The sequence below is a fragment of the Podarcis cretensis genome (assembly GCF_951804945.1).
Source record: "Podarcis cretensis genome assembly, chromosome: 2".
Classification (NCBI taxonomy): domain Eukaryota; kingdom Metazoa; phylum Chordata; class Lepidosauria; order Squamata; family Lacertidae; genus Podarcis; species Podarcis cretensis.
Window position 1 is genome coordinate 86,371,713 of NC_137171.1, and position 17,332 is coordinate 86,389,044.

At 42.6% G+C, this 17,332-nt stretch overlaps 1 protein-coding gene across 9 annotated transcripts in view; it reads left to right on the forward strand.

Moving 5' to 3' along the window:
- Nucleotides 1–17,332, forward strand: part of MGLL (monoglyceride lipase) — an 85,688-nt gene that overhangs the window by 45,950 nt on the left and 22,406 nt on the right. The gene's annotated exons all lie outside the window — the stretch shown is intronic.

Below are 17,332 nucleotides of genomic sequence, written 5' to 3' on the forward strand. Positions count from 1 at the left end.
AAGTGATTTTCCGCACAAAAATGCACTTATGGGGGGGGGTGTACAAAACATATTAGGGGAAATTGCTTGTTGAAATGTATATATTAGGAAAAAATGCATACAAAAAGACATGTATTAGGAGAAATCAGCACAAAAAATGCATATGGCTTTGTGTGACTTTTTAAAGGGGGGGAAATCAATTTGATGCAGAATGGGGGCTAACTAAGTTGGAAAAATTGGGAAACTGAAAGAAACTGAAATCAACCGATTTATCCATCCCTTCTCTCGATATGCACCTTTGACAGTGCAATCCTACCTTCTGGTTGTGCCAGTCTGGTGAAAGCAACCTGAGACCTAGCAACCATGTTCTTCTCCTGGGGGTGTGGCTTCTCCCACTTTGCAGACCGGTGGGTGTGGGATTTTTAAGAGTAAAAATAAGTTGATGTTTTAATGTGCATGATGTGGGCTGGTGTGACACCATGCTGTAGATTTGGAACATTTTTGTAAAAAACCTAACCAAAACACACCTGCCGTGTGTAAGTAGCATGCATATTTTCTTCAGTACTGGCTTGCTAACCAAATCCCTGATTATAGGGATGATCTGCCTATCTCCTGACTTTGCGTTTATTCTAGTCGGTTTCACCTTTGCTTGACTGTATCGAACAATGTTATTGTAATCAAGGCTTTCCCAGAGTTGTGCTTGCCGAATCCTAGTAAAACATTGCAACCTAGCATAGTTCTTTGGAAGATGATCAGCACTTTGTAAAATGCTTGCAAAGGAGGTCAGCTATCTTGCACAGTATGTGAATTGCAAATTACTATGGTTACGATCCAGAAAGTTAAGCAGTTTTACATTCTATTTCAGTGGATTTATTTTATATCCATAGACTTGAAAACGTGCTTAACTGTGGATAAATTGCACCCTAGGCAGCCGCTGCCATCATTACTGCTGCTTACTGCCCTGGGAATCTGTTGAAGGGTAGGGTACAATATTATAAACAAATATACTGATTTTAAACATTTCTATTCCACCTTTGGAGATCTATATATATCTATTATAGCCAAGGCAGCTCACACACACACAAAATACCTTACAAATGCTTTGCTTAGATCCAGTGAGAGTCCTTCAAGGTCATTAGTAAATGTTTTCTAGAATTTGAACAGCTAATATTGAAGGAATGGGTTTCTGTGTAGTAAGTTTACAATATCAAGACTCCTTATCAGTTGAATCCTTTGCTTCTCTACTCAAAAGTAACTGCCATTGAGTTCAATGGGCTCACTCACAGGTAAGTGTGTATAGAATTGCAGCCTTTATTTATCTGTTTGTAGAACATTTATATACCTCTCTTAATGCATATCCTAGGGTGGTTCACAATAAAAAAATAACAACATTGTATTTTATTTTAATTGTGAAACTACCACTGCATATGTACGAAGCAAAATACAAAAGACATGAAAAGCACTTAAAAATGACAGTGTGAGCTACACAGCAGCTTTTAAAAAATGTTAAAAACATTTAAAGCCCGGGGAAATAGAAAATCTTTTTTCCTGGCACCTAAAATATAATGGCAAAGGCACCAGCCATGCTTCTTTATAACCAGGTTGCCACAGTTTAAAATGCCCTCTCCTTGGTTAACGCCGTAACACTTCCACAATGAACATTGTGTGATCTTTATTGCTTTGAGGAGGGAAGCAGAGGAAGCCTTCCTTTCACTTGGGGGGCATTTGTTAATATAGTGCTGGGGGATCAAAGGAGCTCCCCAAATAAGTGCCCACAGATCCTTGTGGCTCCTGGCTTTAAGATCAGTGTCTCTTGAATGCTTGCTGCCATGCTGCTCAGAAATGAACCACACACGTTCACCGATCAATTGCCTTTCCTTCTTGTATGTGGCATAGGTAAGCTGATACCTTTTGTTTGGCAACAGAAGTAGGTCAAGTTAAAGTTTCACTTTACTGGCTGCATAGCTCATTCTTCGACACCTAAGCAACAGTGCTTTCCTGCGCTTTCTGTAAGTGAAGCACGATCTTCTTGATTCTGTTTTAAAAGACACGTTGCTTTGAAAGCATGTGTCTTCTTTCGCAGAAGCATGTCAGGTGCATTTGCTACAGCCAGAGGCCGAGTTTAAATTCAGCAGCCTTCATTTGATTGTTTGCAGAAAGCTCAGGTATTCCTCAGGAAGCTGTCTTATACTGAGTCAGGTCCACTGGTCTAACTAGCTCTGGACTGCCTACACTGACTGGCAGCCACTCGAGTTTCGGGCAGGAGCTCCTTCCCACTTAACATCATTGTGAATCACAAATTTCCCTGTTGCACATTAACTGATGCAAAATGGTTTTGACAGGCAGGGCAAAGCAGAAACAGAGCTCTTGGTGATACTTTTAATAGGTTGTCAATCATTCACACCAGAGAGCGCTTCCCACAGGAAAAAGAAAATTTGACTTTCATCCACGCTGGGGTCACCTGGAGCAACTCCACTGAAGTGCCACCAGGAGTAGAAGCTGACTTGATTATCAAATGTCAGTAGATCCACGTTGGTAAAGCACAGTAAAACCCCCCACAGAACTACAATTCCCAGCACCCTTCACAAGTAACAGTTCCCATGATTCTTTTTTAGGGGGGAGGGGTGTGTTTTATATGTATGATGTGGGTGTGACTTAATTTGCAAGGGTGGACAGGAGGACATTCATTAGATGGGATGACTCTTCCCACAATTTCCATTTTTCCCTTGAGAACAGGGAAGTGACCACAACTACCGTATTTTTCGCTCTATAACACGCACCAGACCATAACACGCACGTAGTTTTTAGAGGAGGAAAACAAGAAAAAAAATATTCTAAATGAAATAGTGGATATATGATTTTTGTGGTTCATGCTGTGGCCACAGACATGTGATCTGACAGTGAGTTTGGAGTAGCCCAATGCAAAAATCCTGAGGATCCATGTGGATCCATGCTTTGTAACCACGGAGGAGGGAAGGAAGGGGAACCATGGATCCTCTGCTCACGACTGCAGCAGATCCCCCCCGCCACCCACAGGCATTCGCTCCATAACACGCACAGACATTTCCCCTTTCTAGGAGGAAAAAAGTGAGTGTTATGGTGCAAAAAATACGGTAATTTGTGCGAGCCTTAAGTTGTAACGGCATGCTGCAGAAAGTGAGTCTGCAACCAAATGTTTTTGTGAAAATTAGAAGAAGGCAGGTAAAAGCGGGGCAGGGTTTAGCATCGCAAGCATGTTCCTACTGTACACTAGAGGTTATTAGCAATGTTGCTTTAATAATGGCCAGGTGAGGTCTGATTTGAAGGGAAATGGTTGTAGCTCAGTGGCAGAAGATGTATCTATATGCATATCCCACTATATCCAATCCCTAACATTTCTAAGTACGGCTGGAACTGCTAGCTAAAGTCCTGCAGAATCACTTTTAGTCAGTATAGAAAAACTGAGCTGGATGTACCAGTTGTCTGATTCACTGTCAGGCAGCTTTTCATGTTCCTGTGGTATGTGAATAAGTAGATCTTCCTTGACTTCAGTTTAGCTAGGGATCCGTGGGTTAGAGTTTTGGGATTTTTGAAAAAGGGCATTTAAGAAACTGGGGCTTGTGTATTGGTGCTCAGTAATATAAATTTGCATAATCTCCCATCTGTTGGGTACATCTGGCTATACACAGTTAAATCTGAAAATGTTGGGAGGGAAATAAACGGATTATCTAAAATATTGTGCCAAGATTGTGGCCTACCCTTCTTCAGAAGATTTAATCCTTTAGGAGTACTACAGTAAATGCAGAAGTGTGAATCTGAGTGTCCCCCTTATTTTACTGTTTATGAGGACCGTGTTTTTCCATAGCAACAGCATTTCATTAGTGTGATCAGCTAACTGATTTCTATATCGTTTACTTGCCATGAATGCCTGATTAGAAAGGTTGCTTTTTATTTTTCTATTAGGCAGTTGTTAGAGGTTGCTCTCACCTAACACATCTTGGTGCATTGTCATTTTGAGGAAACCAGGTGATGTGGAATCTAGTAAACCTGTGATGAGTTAAGCTAAGCACAACCTGCAAAACTCTTGCTCTGCAGGAGGTAGGAAAAAAATGACCAGCTGTGAAATGGGACAGTTTTGAAGAGAGGATGAGCCAAAACTGTTGAACATGTGCTTGAACCTCTATCACTGAAATTAATGGCAGGTCCTGCAGTTCAGAAGAGTATCTCAGGGACAGTAGGATGCATCAGATCTCCTACTTTGAGGGTGAAGAGAAAGCTCTGGCCCAGGCATAGGCAATCTCAACCCTCCAGAAGTTTTGAGACTACAACTCCCATGATCCCTAGCTAACAGAACCAGTGGTCAGAGATAATGGGAATTGTAGTCCCAAAGCATCTGGAGGCCCAAGTTTGCCTATGCCTGCTCTGGCCTCAGAGAGATTGACCCAGTGTCAAATTTCTGCTCCCTGACAATCCTGGCCTGTTGATGTCAGAATTCCACCATCAGTATAGCCAAAAAGAGAGTGTTCTGCGGGTGGTCTTGAGGCATGCCTCAGTGGGATTGGAGAAAGGCATGGCTCTAAAAGGATCCATTGCCTTCCTAGTTGTCCAACACACCCTCAAACCAAGGAACAAGCTACTTCAGTCCTGGAGCTAGTATAGTTTCTTCCCTTTTATTTCCTCCTATTGGAAACAGGTTTTTGGAAAGAACAGAAGAGTACAAGAACGGTTTTCAGTTACTGGGAAGTTTTACTCCCCCCTCCACATTTCCTTGGAGTAACCTCCATTGAACTCAGTTGGGCTTACTTCTGAGTAGACTTGCATTTTTTAAAAAGGGTGGTGGTGTGGGCTAGCCAACATGGTGCTCTCCAGATATTGATGGACTGCATTTCCCACCAACACCAGCCAATATAAGCAATGTTCACAGATGGTGAGAGATGTACTTCAGCAACATATGGAGGGCACTGTGTTGGCTACCCCTGGTAAAAAGTGTTCAGCTTTTGGTTGCATTGGGTCCCAGGTCTTTATCATCTGAAGTTCTTGTTTGCAAACCTGTCACCATAGTATTAAAGCAACTGCTTAGCATTTCCCTGCTTTCTACCCACATGTGAATTTGCAGCATTTTATTTAAAAACTCCTATCCCTGTTTAGAAAGAAAGCTTTAGTATTTTAAAATTTGCTTTCTTATTACGATGACATATATCCCATCCCATTAAAAGGATTTTGCCTCCCACCTCAGACATTTCTATTATTAAATTACTTAAGACGATTCATCTCTGACTGTGCAAATTATATTTTTGATTTGTGTGTGTGTTTAAGAGAGAGAGAGAATTTGAAAACCAGTCGAGAGCTTTGTGCATGCTCCAGTGTACATAAGAAGCTCTTGCACAAGAGGCATCTTTCATAACAGCAGTGGACGGGATAGTTTGGTACATTTGTCCCTTTGTGCACACAGAGCTGTCTCCTGCATTGAAATAAATGCCATTATAATTTAGTATAAGTGTTGTAAGTACAGAGAATGAAGGCTAAGAGATATCTCATGCTTTGATCTTTTTCTTTTTTAATCAAAGGCCGGAATTTTAAGGTCAAAGATTCATCCATACCAGCAGATCACACACAGAGATGTAGGGAATGTGCTATTTTTTACAAGCACACAGAGCATAGCAAAGAGAAGCTGAAGTGGGAGCTTTGGTTAGGAGACAATGGAAGTTAGTTTAGCAGCTGAGCCAGTGTGACTAGGCAATGCTCAGAGGCAGACACAGGGCTCAATTCACAAAGAAAGTGTGCTGAATATAGTCAAAGGACAGGCTTTTCCCAGCATCTGGATCAGGCAAAATCTTCCACCCACATGTATCTTACACAACCATGATTTTCCATTGCACTGCCGCTTCATATTAGCTGAAGCGTACTCTCCTGTACTCTCCCAATGCCTACAGTGGATGAATCTCCTCTGTGTCCCACTCAGGTTTGTCTATTTTACGTCAGTTGGTCTGGTCAGGGATTATACTCTTTTCCAGGTCCTGTAGCACCTAGCACAATGTTGGTATCAAATTAATATTAAAAGTGGCAAGAATAATTTTCAAAATAGTAAGAATATTATTCCCCTGTTTAATTCATACCTTTATTGTTCTACCCTTCCTTTGAGCACTCTTGGATGAGACTGATTTTCTAGATCCACAACTAGCGGGGCTCAGGCCTGAGCATGGAAATGAGACTCCCTTGGTTGACCTGAATTTTGTTGAGTGTGATCCTATTGGTTTTCATTGTCATCTCAGTGTCTTTCAACTCCATTGACCATTATCTCTGTCTGGTCTGATGGAGCTCTGTCAGCAGAGCTGGAGTAGATTTGGACACAAAGGCTGTGCTTGGAAAATCCTATGTCAGCTTATTAAGCCAAGACATGGACAAATCTTTTGACCACACATGTGGTCCTTGGCTGCCTCTTTCAACGTGATTCTCAATTAAGCCATGGTTGGAAGTGAATTAGCAAATTATGGTTTGTGGCATCCAATGGTTTGGTGAGAACCATTGGCAAACCATGGTTATTTCAGTTTCTCTTCCTGAGGACAGCAGTAGACCTGTAAATCACATTGCTGAACAAACCAGAAATGAAAGTAGACAAGGAGCTCTAAGCCGTGATCATCTTATTCATTTGGAACAGTGTTAGAAACTGATATATGCAAGTTAGGAGCTAAATTAGACCTTAAACCTAGGTTATGGGCTCAACAACAAAATGTCTAGGCACGATTTTTTGATAACAAGACAAAGCTGAAAATAGTATGTTCATTTTATACATGGTCTGGTCCTTCCCCTGCCCATCCCCTAATATTCTTAAGAGGGTCCCTTCTCCAGTCTTCAGAGAGTAGCTGGAAGTGGGCAGGCAGAAAAAGGTCCTTTTTTCCTTCCACTCTGCAGTTTTAATCTGAAATCTTAGGTGCAGTACTGTGCCCAGAGCTCAGAAACTGCTTGTGCTAATAAAATTCCCTGTTGCAAAATGCGCCTAGAATAATGGGAGTTTCGAACACTAATTTGGAAGCTCAAACTATAGTTGGGGTTTTAAACTACAGCTAGCACAAACTGTTGTGATTGACTTAAGCAAGAGTTTTAAATCACACAAAACTCAGAAGATACTTTTGAAATATCATGCAATCTTTATAAGATAAAGCAATCTACTGGGAACTGTAGCTTCTCTCTATATATTTTTAAGCCAGCTGCATTTATTCAACATACTGGATGAATGGCAGTTGTATTGGCTAGTCATGACAGGGGAGGTGTTTTGAGAAGAATTTTTCATTTAAAAAGAATGCAGAATACCAAGGGTGACAAAGGAGTCATCAAAGGAAGTCTGTGTTCCAGCTCTCTCACAAGGCCTACTCTCCGCTCCTGCTAGAAAACAGAGGATTCTTTCTTTCTCTGGCACTAACATTATTTGAAACTCAAACTTTGATTCTGCAACATAAACAGAACACAAGAAGGTACTCCGATGTGCCTCTGCGGAAAACCCCCTCCTTTCTCCCTTGACCAACAGGTCTTACTTAAGCTTAGTAACACTCTTTGAATCGAAACCAGTCAAATGGGTTATACAGAACTCATGAGCAGAGTGAACAAAGCCCCACAGAAGAGCTGGAAATGGATGAGTTTTGTTGAAAAGAAAATGTTTTCCAGCTAAGCAAGCTGTCATTTGGGACTTAATAGCATGTGCTGCTGTAAAGCACAGCTGCATGGATGCCCTCAATGCCCATGGTGTGAAAACACATGGTGTGATCAGCAAATAATCTACCACCACCACCAAACTGCTCTGGCACTGTGTTTCAGCTGTTTCTAAAACTCTTGAGTTATTAAAGGTAAATCCTGTGTCCCTCCTTATCCTCTTTCTCTCCCCCCCCCCACACTGTCCAATGTTCTTAGTTAAAAACAGCAGAGACAAAATGGTAGGTAGTGTCTCTTTAAAACTTGAGACATGTTGCCATAATGATTTTGTGTAAAGGGAAAGCTGTCATCGTGGTGCTCATAACAGAAAAGCACCATGTTCAACATCTTGAAGCTCTGAAATTGGTGGGAAACACGAGGGGCTGGGGTAGGGGCTAAGTGCAGTTCTCCATAGGTCTCTCTATATGTCACTCAGGGCTCTCCTCAGGCCATGTCCCTCCCCATACCACGTCCACCTTTCCCAGGGCACACCCTCACGGTCCCTGTCCCATACCATCAAGTGCTTCTCGCTTGTCCCTGAACTGTGGTAGTGGGTCTTTCATGCCCAGGTAGAGGATGGAGAGGGGAGATTGTCTAGAACCCTCTCACATTTGAGTAGTTGAAATTCAGCTTACTGGACAAAGGTCACAACTGTTGTTCTGCCCACCTTTTCCTCTGATCCTGCCCAGTGCTGGAATGTGGGCCCTGGAAAGTTGTGCACAAGGGAATGCCTCCCTCAGACCAAAAAATGTTCCCCACCCATTCTCTAAAATAGCTATGCACTATAATTATTTCAGTCGGTGGTCTTTATCCACATTGTTGCAGTGACTAGCATGAGAAATTAGCAATATAAAACCCCCAAAGACTTTTTCTCATAGGAGGCTTTGGCAAATGATCTGGACCTTCTCAGAACCAGTTTTCCTAATTAAACTGTAACAGTGCACCTGTTCCAGCAAATGATGTTAAGAAACCTGGTTCTTTTAGAGAGCATTGCAACTAAGTTCATGAACCTTACTAGCGCATTGAGAAGAAATGGCCAGACTACCTGTCCACATGTAGTCACATTGTTGACCTGAAAGAAATGGAGAACAAGTTATTGTGATGTGGGTTTTCTTTATGGGCTTCTGATACAATTGTGTACAATGAAAGTATGTTATTCTAAAGCAAGAGACACTGCTGTCAGGTATTCACTGGTGTCTATTTTCAGTCTTTTAATGAGCAGATTGAGGCTACAGAGAGGGGAAAGAAAGGGGTGGTCCCATTACTGGCCATTTCCCAGACAACTTGTTGATTATTTCTGGCTATAGATGTTTGCAGGTCAAGCCCCACCCCCCACCTCTCTCTCTTGGCTGCAGTCAGATCTGGTCTTGCCAGCTGGCCAGACAGCTTCCTTATCCACCTGTTTACAGCTTCCCAACCTGCTTGTTCCAGCCTCCTTTGATCAGATTCCTCATCTGCCTGAAACCAGTTCTTCCTTTCTATTGACCTTCTGTATTGTTTCTCTGCTAACCTGCCTCCTAACCCCTTCCTGAGGTGCTCTGGTGCAGTGCCTCATCCTGCTCCTGCTCCTGCTTCCAATCCTGCCAGGACATGTACCTTCTACTCTCCACATACATGGCTGCCCGTGGCCCAGCGCTGACTAGTCTGCATGTAAGAAGTCTCTGATCTCTCTTCAGGAAACTCATTATATTCAGTGAACCTGAGAAATCCTGGATATATTTTGTTCACCTTATGCTGCCTATTAGCAAAGGGAAGAGGCGATAATAGTTTGTTCATGAAGAATTGTGAAAAAGTCACATGGCTTTCCTGTGCATTCCGGTTGAGGACTCATTGTGCGAAAAAAGAGCGTGTATGCCTTCAGCCAGGTGAGGTTGCCTATATTGGCGTGATGCAAGGCAACAGATGCCTTCATCTGCCCCAGCTGCAACAAAACATCTCTCTCTCGTATTGGTCTCTACAGCCACAGCAGGTGCTGTAACTCTCCAGTGGTTTGACTTCACCCATGAAGGTGTGCTCTTCCATTGTTTCCCGAGACTTCCCGAGAAGGTGTGCTCTTCCATTGTTTCCCGGGATGCCAACCTATATAACTTGCAATGTTTTCCAACCGAAAGGCTTACTTTTGACATGATACCCGTATATGTGCATGGAAATATATGTGCATGGATAGTAGAATAAGCCATCCAGGAAGCATTCTTGGAGAACGCTTATACACTAATTGGATCAATCCAGGAATCTAGCCTCAGCTGAAAAGCCAGTGTACGAGCAGGCTCTGAGGACATTCTGAGAAGAAGAAATCATGAGTTGTGCACTTAGCAGAGCCATTCAAAATGCAAAATATTAACCTCAGGGATATGGTTTGCTGTTTTGTAGCCTTTCTATTGCCCCTGATTCTGTTCACTGAAATAATTTGGTGTGGTTCCCCCCCCCCCCGCTCAGTTCTGTGGTACTGTTGCCGTTAACAGGTGAACCTCGCCAAGAATGTATCACTCAGTCTGTTTGCTTTAAAAAGGTTTTGTAGAGACTGCTGGTGAAAATAGGTCATTTATGAAAATATTAGCAGGAGTTGCATATCTGATTCCCCATGTCTGAATTTGGCCCCCAGCACTGATAGAAGCAGAGGCATGTCATTTTTCTTACCGAGCTGTTCTATCCGATGGGAATTAATGTTCCTTCTGATATTGGGGATCATTTTGTTTAGCACTGGAGGGCAGGGGGGGGAACCCCTTGCAGTGGATTTACCAGATGAGAGATTTTCTGCTGCACAGCAATAAGGCAGAAATAATTTTAGCCTAGAAAATTGCCTCTTTCCAATTATTCTTCCCACCCCTCCCTCCCAAGACAACAAAACAATAATGTAAGTGTTGTGCAGGCAATAGTCTAAAAATATCTCTGCTCTCCAAAAATGTGAGCCTGGTGGGAGGAGATCCTTCTCAATGTGTTGTACTGTGTGAGGCGGGAGAAGAAAAGTAATCTTGCGAACACTGAAAAGAAATGGATGTTGATCGTGCTAGAAACAAAGATTGTGTGTTCCAGCCAAGCGACATCAGTAATATAAAAAGTAGAACTGATACACGCTTTTGCAGAAAATAGAAGCTGAGCTCAGCCAATGGTAACTGCAAGTGAAAGCCAGCTTTTACTAGTTTCCAGCAGCATCAGTGGTTGGTTTTCACCAGTGCTTGTGCAGTTCAGCTTCGGCACACTGACCCTAAATGTGGCTTAGAAGTAGCATGCTGAAAGTCACACATATTGGAGAATTCTTAGGACTGCCTTGCCACAGGCAGACAACTGAACATTGGCATAGACTAGTTTTTGACAGGTTGAAATCGTTAGGGAAGCACGCCTCTGGGTTTGCAATGAATGGGAGTGGTTTGGATGCATCTAGGCTGTAGATTAATCTGTTGCTTTTTCAGTGCTGTAGTGCATTTTGGAGCCTGCAGGCAGGATACCATTTTTTAAAGTCCCAAAACACCCCCGTACTCAAAGCTAGTAGTCAGCTATGCGCTGCACTGCCCATGCTGACCTTGCAAAAGTTTGAGCCAACCAAATGGACTGACGGGGACAGAACAGGGGGAAACACCTTTCAGAGGCATGTTAGTCTGTTGCAGGGAAACCATGAAAGAGTCCTCTATCTACACGATGCACTAATTAATGCATCAGACCCACTAAAATGATAGCTATGTGTACATTTATGTAGCTCTGCACATGGGAAGAATGAAACCACCCATTACCTAAGCTGCTCCAGCACAACATGCAAAAGTTGAAGCTTCAACACGTTCCCAGTATGTACTAAACCAGATCTGATCCACTTGTCTCTAAAAATAAGCTATAACCACTTAGTGAGGCTGTTCTCTGGCTGTTCCAAAGGTGCAGATTATTCACCTTCTATCTAAAGCTGACACAGCAGCACTGATGGTCCCTAGCTTAAGGGTAGGATTGCTTCCTGGTACGGAGCTAGGATGGATCCGTCCTCAGATTCTTGGAGCCAAATGCCAGATCTTCACCGCTGCCAGATTGGTGTTTCTTTTGTACAATAGTGTTTGTTAAAGAGGGAAAGCAATATAGAAATTGTGGTTTGCTTGTTTTTAAAAACTAAACAGCTGCACGTAGACTAAGGCTTTTTAAAGCTCTTTCTTCTGCTCAGTGTTAAAAGATGTTTCCCAGATTGATGTTGCATGTGTCCTTGTGTATGTGCTTGCTTGAGGTGCTTCCTGTGCTCTGTAAGAACAATGTTGACTTTGCATGTCCAAAAGGATGCGAGCCCTTGAATTTCCAGATGTTGAAGAGGTGCCCCGCCCTTGGGATTTCCTTCTTCTTGGGTACAATGGTTGAATTAGCTGTGTTGCTTGTTCCTTGAATAATTAAATGCCATGTATTTTGTTAAATTCAGTGTTTCATGTACAAGCTCCACTCCCTTCCTAAAAACCCGTTCTTGATTTACGTGCTTTTATTCTGTGGGGAATTCTTCTGACATGGTCTAAAATAATGTGTACAGAACTGATCCAGCTGAAACCAGTGGCTAAGTTACCATACATCCTCCCCTTCCCATGAACTTCAGCTACCCCAAGCTCTTCCTGCACCTACCACCAATGTGTATGTGTTCCATATAGTTCATTGTCATTATAACTCCAAGGAAGCTGCTTTCTTGTTTATCCAGACTTCTCATTATCCAAATATTTTGCATGGCTCCCAGGCCATCCAGGAAAGAGAGGTCATGCTGCACATATTCATTTTCCCTTTTTATTTAAACTTGAAGTAAACATCTGTACAAACAGAGGACAGACGGGAATGGGAAAGCTTGTTTGCTGGGTAGAAGACTAAACTAAAATGGCCCTTTCCCCATCTCTGGTCTAGCCACTTCTTTTGCTGAACCCAGGCTTTCTCTGGATTGGCAAAATATTTGTTTACCTTTCAGAGATTTCAGATGACCTGAAAATCACAATTAGCCACTATTATTTCCCATGAGGAAGTAATGGTGAAATACACTCTTCAATTATCTTGATTTTTTTAAAAAATAAAGGCTCTCTTGGAAACCAAAGGCAAATGATATGCTCCCTGGTTATGTAGCTTGGATATTCATTTAAAGGATCCAGGACCTAATAGGAGCATGAGAAGAAACCTGTCTGATGGGAGCAAAATCTTTGTTCCTAACAGTGGCCAGCTAGATGCTTTTAGAAAACCTACAGGCCACAAGCAGGGCACGAAGCCAAAAACAACAGCAACAACAACCCTTCCCCATTGTATGCCTCCGGCACCTGCAAGTAGGAATGTTGGAGAATTCTGATGAAAGTGGATACAGGAATGTAAATTGCAGGTATTCACCTCTTTGTTCAGTGTCCAGAATGAAATAAATCCAGTGAATACAAATAGTATTGCTTTCAGTTAGCAAGCAATTACATTTCATTACGTTTCCTTTGCATTGAAATGAGGTGCATTTCCTTTGCATTGAAATGAGGTGCATCGTAATGACAATGTGATTATCATAATTTATGTAATTAGTTACGTAAGTTACATAATTTTGCCGTAGCGGACTGCAAGATGAATAAGGTCCTTTTGGGCAAAAGATGAACTGCAGCGGAATGGAAACACTGCTGCTTGCTACAGGGAGGAATGGAAAATGCTGCCTTCTTGCATCCCTATATTGAAGTCATTCACATATTGCCCCTGAACATGAAGATTCCCTTTAGGCACCACAGAATTCTGTCCTCCAGGAATTTCTCAATTCCCCTTGCACCAGCTCTTGCACGCCACAATCCCTCTCCCTTGGCCACTTTGGTCACCAACCGTGCTTTGCACCCTCCTTAAGTGCTTTGGCCTGGGTGGAATGTGTCACTGAATTGTGATTGATTTCTAGGATGGAGGGGTGTGTGTGTGTGTGTGTGGGTGTGTGTGGAAACCTCTTACTTTTGTGTGGCTGGAATGTAGCCTGCTGTCCAAAGGTAAGAATCACAGCTGTAGCTCCACCCTCATTTTGCCTCTGGCCCCACCCACAACATGGCAGTTGCCTCCACCCCAGAAGGTTGCTGATGGGGGAATGCAGTCCTTGGGTTGACAAAGGTTCCCCACCCCTGATTTATTAGAGTATCAACAGTAAGGTAAAAAAATGTAAAGGTAAAGGACTCTTGAATGGTTAAGTCCAGTCAAAGGTGAGGGAACCGGAGTATGTCCACAATAACAACAGTAGCAATCTGCGCAACTGGAGAAGTGTAAACACTAGAGAGCGGGGAGAGGACTGCTTACTTTAAAAGGAATTAGGAGAGATGAGGCTGAGGCTTCTGAATCCAGTAGGCAATGGAATAATCTGTCAAGTAGTGCAGTAGAAGGATCATCATCTGGTGTATGTAATTAAACTAAGGGAGAGAAGAAACAATGCTAGCAATTATCTCTCTTCTCAAAAAGAATCTCGGAGGAAACAGGAGAGCTGAGTTACGTGTCCAAGTAATCCTAGGAAACTGGATGAAAGTCCACAGCCTCTGCATACCAAGATACTGGAGTGTTATTGTAGCGGCTCCCTCTGAACTTGAAAGATGCTGGAATTAGATTGAATTCACTACTTACAAAGCAGTCAAGGAGGCCTGCTGTGAAGTGTCTCAGAATAAAGAACTGCATATGGCAGCTTCATCTTTCTGAGGGATGGTTCAGGTGTTAAATTTTGCTCTCCCTAGCCTTTTTGTTGTTGTTACTACTACTGTGGTCAGACCACGATCCCACCACAGACCACAGCACTGTGTTTAATGGAAGCCTTCAGAAAATGGTCTCAGTTACCTAAAAAATGTTTTTAAAATCCTGAATGCTCACAGATTCTTGGGGTAACAGACTTTGAGACTCAAATGGCATGTTCTGGAGCTCCAGTGATGGTGGAAGTTGCTGCAGGTGAGCTCCTCCTGACTTCTATTCAATCAAGGCAGCTCAGTTAGGTTTAGAAAGCAGCCCAAAGTGACAGGCAAACTGACCTTTGTTTATTACAGGGTTCTGGGGGTGAAGGAGGGCAATGAGGAAACGAGACTGGATCTTTTTCCTTTTCAGCTACAATCCATTTGGGTACAAGGGGTTAGTATGTTTTGTAAAACTGTTTGCAAGGCTACCTCATTCATGTGTAGAAGACTTGTGTGGTTGTTGGTTTCCAGCCAAACCAAGGGCAGATCCATGTAAAAAATATGTTTGCTTGCATGCTTGATTCTCCACTCAGCTATGACCCAGAATCCACATGGCACAGCTGCCAACCTTCTGCATTTCTGTGATTTCCACCTCTGTTCTGATCCTAAGTAAACAAAATAAGATACCAAGCTGTGTGTTAATTGGCCCACGAGACTTAAGAGTCCAGCAAAGTGCCCAGTACATTATCTGTTTTGAGGAGTTGGAATGGTACATTGCAGAACTTCTATTTTTAAACATATTAAAAATTCACCTGCTTCCCTTCCCCCAGCCAATCCTCTTGCTTCCTACAAATGTGTTGATAATGTAAAGCTGTCTAATGAGCCTGAATTAGTGTTTTAATAGGAAAGCCTTTGCTGTGTCTGTTTTCGAATTCATTTTAAGAGTGAGATCTCACTAGATGGAGGTGTCAGAACTGAAGAAGCACTTGCAGAATTTGTATGAGCAGATCTAGATAAAAACCTGTGGTGCAGCAAGAGAAACACTTTATACCAAATGTTCCTCTGATGAGTGACAGAAGTCTCTCAATGATCTGAATTCTTCCTCCTCTCCCAGCTTGGCTATTCAGCATTTTCCTCTTTGGGAATTAGAGCTACAGTGCAGGAGCTGTAATTTTGGCTCAGTGATATGGCACCAGCCCACCTATTCAGATCAGTTTATCATCAGTGCTTATTGCTGCTCTAGTTCTGTTCCTCAAGGGATAATTACGGATTTCAATAGTCCAGTGCCGCAAACAATCCTTATCTGGCAAGAGATGGGTAGTGGGGGAGGCTAATAATTATTTTTCTATTTTTAAGAGCAATGGGCCATATTCCTACAATTTGCAATCAGTTCTCATTCAGGCTGTGAGCTGCATAAGACCCCTGCTGTACCAAATCAGATGCCTCTGAGATAGTCCAGAAAAGGGGTCAAAAAGCCTTTTGCCACTGTTTCGTCCCAGCAGTGGAGGTGCTTTCAGCTGTTATGGCTAATAGCTATTGATATACACATCTTCCATTATTCTGTCTAATCTCATAGATAGTAGCCAGCCCTGCACCTTGCTGCAAATAATTCTGTGATTCGGTTTCACATTCACATGTCATACTAAAACCAGGGATGGAAAACGTTTTTGAGCCCAAGGGCCACATTCCCTCCTAGGCAACCTTCTAGGGGCCACATGCCAGCGGTGGGTGGAGCCATAGGCAAAAGTGGGTGGAGCAACAGATGATAAATTTGCCTTTGTGCAGGAAGGCTAGTTTCTACAAAGCCCCTTCGGTTGTTCTTTTTACCAAGCAAGAAGCACTGTTTCCCATCCCTCTCTTAATAATCTGTAGTATGAAATCTGAATTTTTCACTGCTGCCACATACACAGTTTCCTCTAAGATTACCTAAGAGCATAAGAAAGCAAAGACTTTTCTGGACTTGCAGCCTCTTCTCACAGATGCCTATGGGAAGCCCACAGCCAGGACCTGAGCACAACCCACTTGTGATTCCAAGCAACTGGCATTCAGATGCATGCTGCCTCCAATAGCGAAAGTAGGACATAGCTATCATGGCTCATAGCCACTGATACCCTCCCTGAATTTGCCCAAACCCCTTTTAAAGGCATCCACATCCAGACCCCTTCAATGCATATGTGAAATTAGAGTTTTTTGCTCCATCATGCACCTCTGTACAGTTACTCATACTGATGTTTCTGAATAGTTATCAGGAGATCTGTAATTTTTAATTTATCAGTTATCTTTTAGGGAGCTATTGAGTTTTTATAGAATTGGGTAGGGGAGGAATGGGTTCAAGAATTAAAGCACACGGACTGCCTATGGATCAAAATAGACACTACTTTAACTGTAATGACCAGTGTAGAGGGGGTAATTTTCATTGGGACCAAAGAGTGTCAAGAGTGGAGATTTCATCCTTTCCTCCCAGTCCTGATCCCAATGAAAATCACCCCGTGCCACAATTAGCGTGAGAGAAAAAGCTGCCTCCCATTCGTGCCAATGGGAAATGTTCTTCCTAATACTAATTGTAGTGTAGGGGGTGATTTTCATTTGGACTGGGAATGAGAAGGAAGAGTTAAAACACCTCACCCCACATGCTGTGGTCTGGATGAAAGTTGACTTAGCCTCGCCCTCACTGTGCCAGATACTGCATTTAAAACAACAAAACAAAACAGATGTGACCGCTAGCCATGCAATTAAATTAATGTCTGTTTTTGGCTCTGAGATTCCCCAAAGATGATTTCTGAATGTCTGATGAGGGCATAAAATTTCCTTGCTGAAAAGTAATAGACAAAATTTGGAAATGTCATTTTCTTTCTCTTTCCTCTGCATCTCTTATGATGTTTAACATCTGCATTTCCAACCCCCCTGTAGTTAGATTCTAGCCCTGAAATTTACAGTAAGAGCTGATGTGTCTCCTTCTCAGCTTCTGTTGCTCATGCATTTCCTCTTTCTCTGCGTTGTGGACCCTTTTCATCATTTCCTTAACTGTCAGCCATTTCCTTCACTCACTCCAGTATCCAGGTTTGGATCAAGACATCTGCTGCCTTTGAATCAGA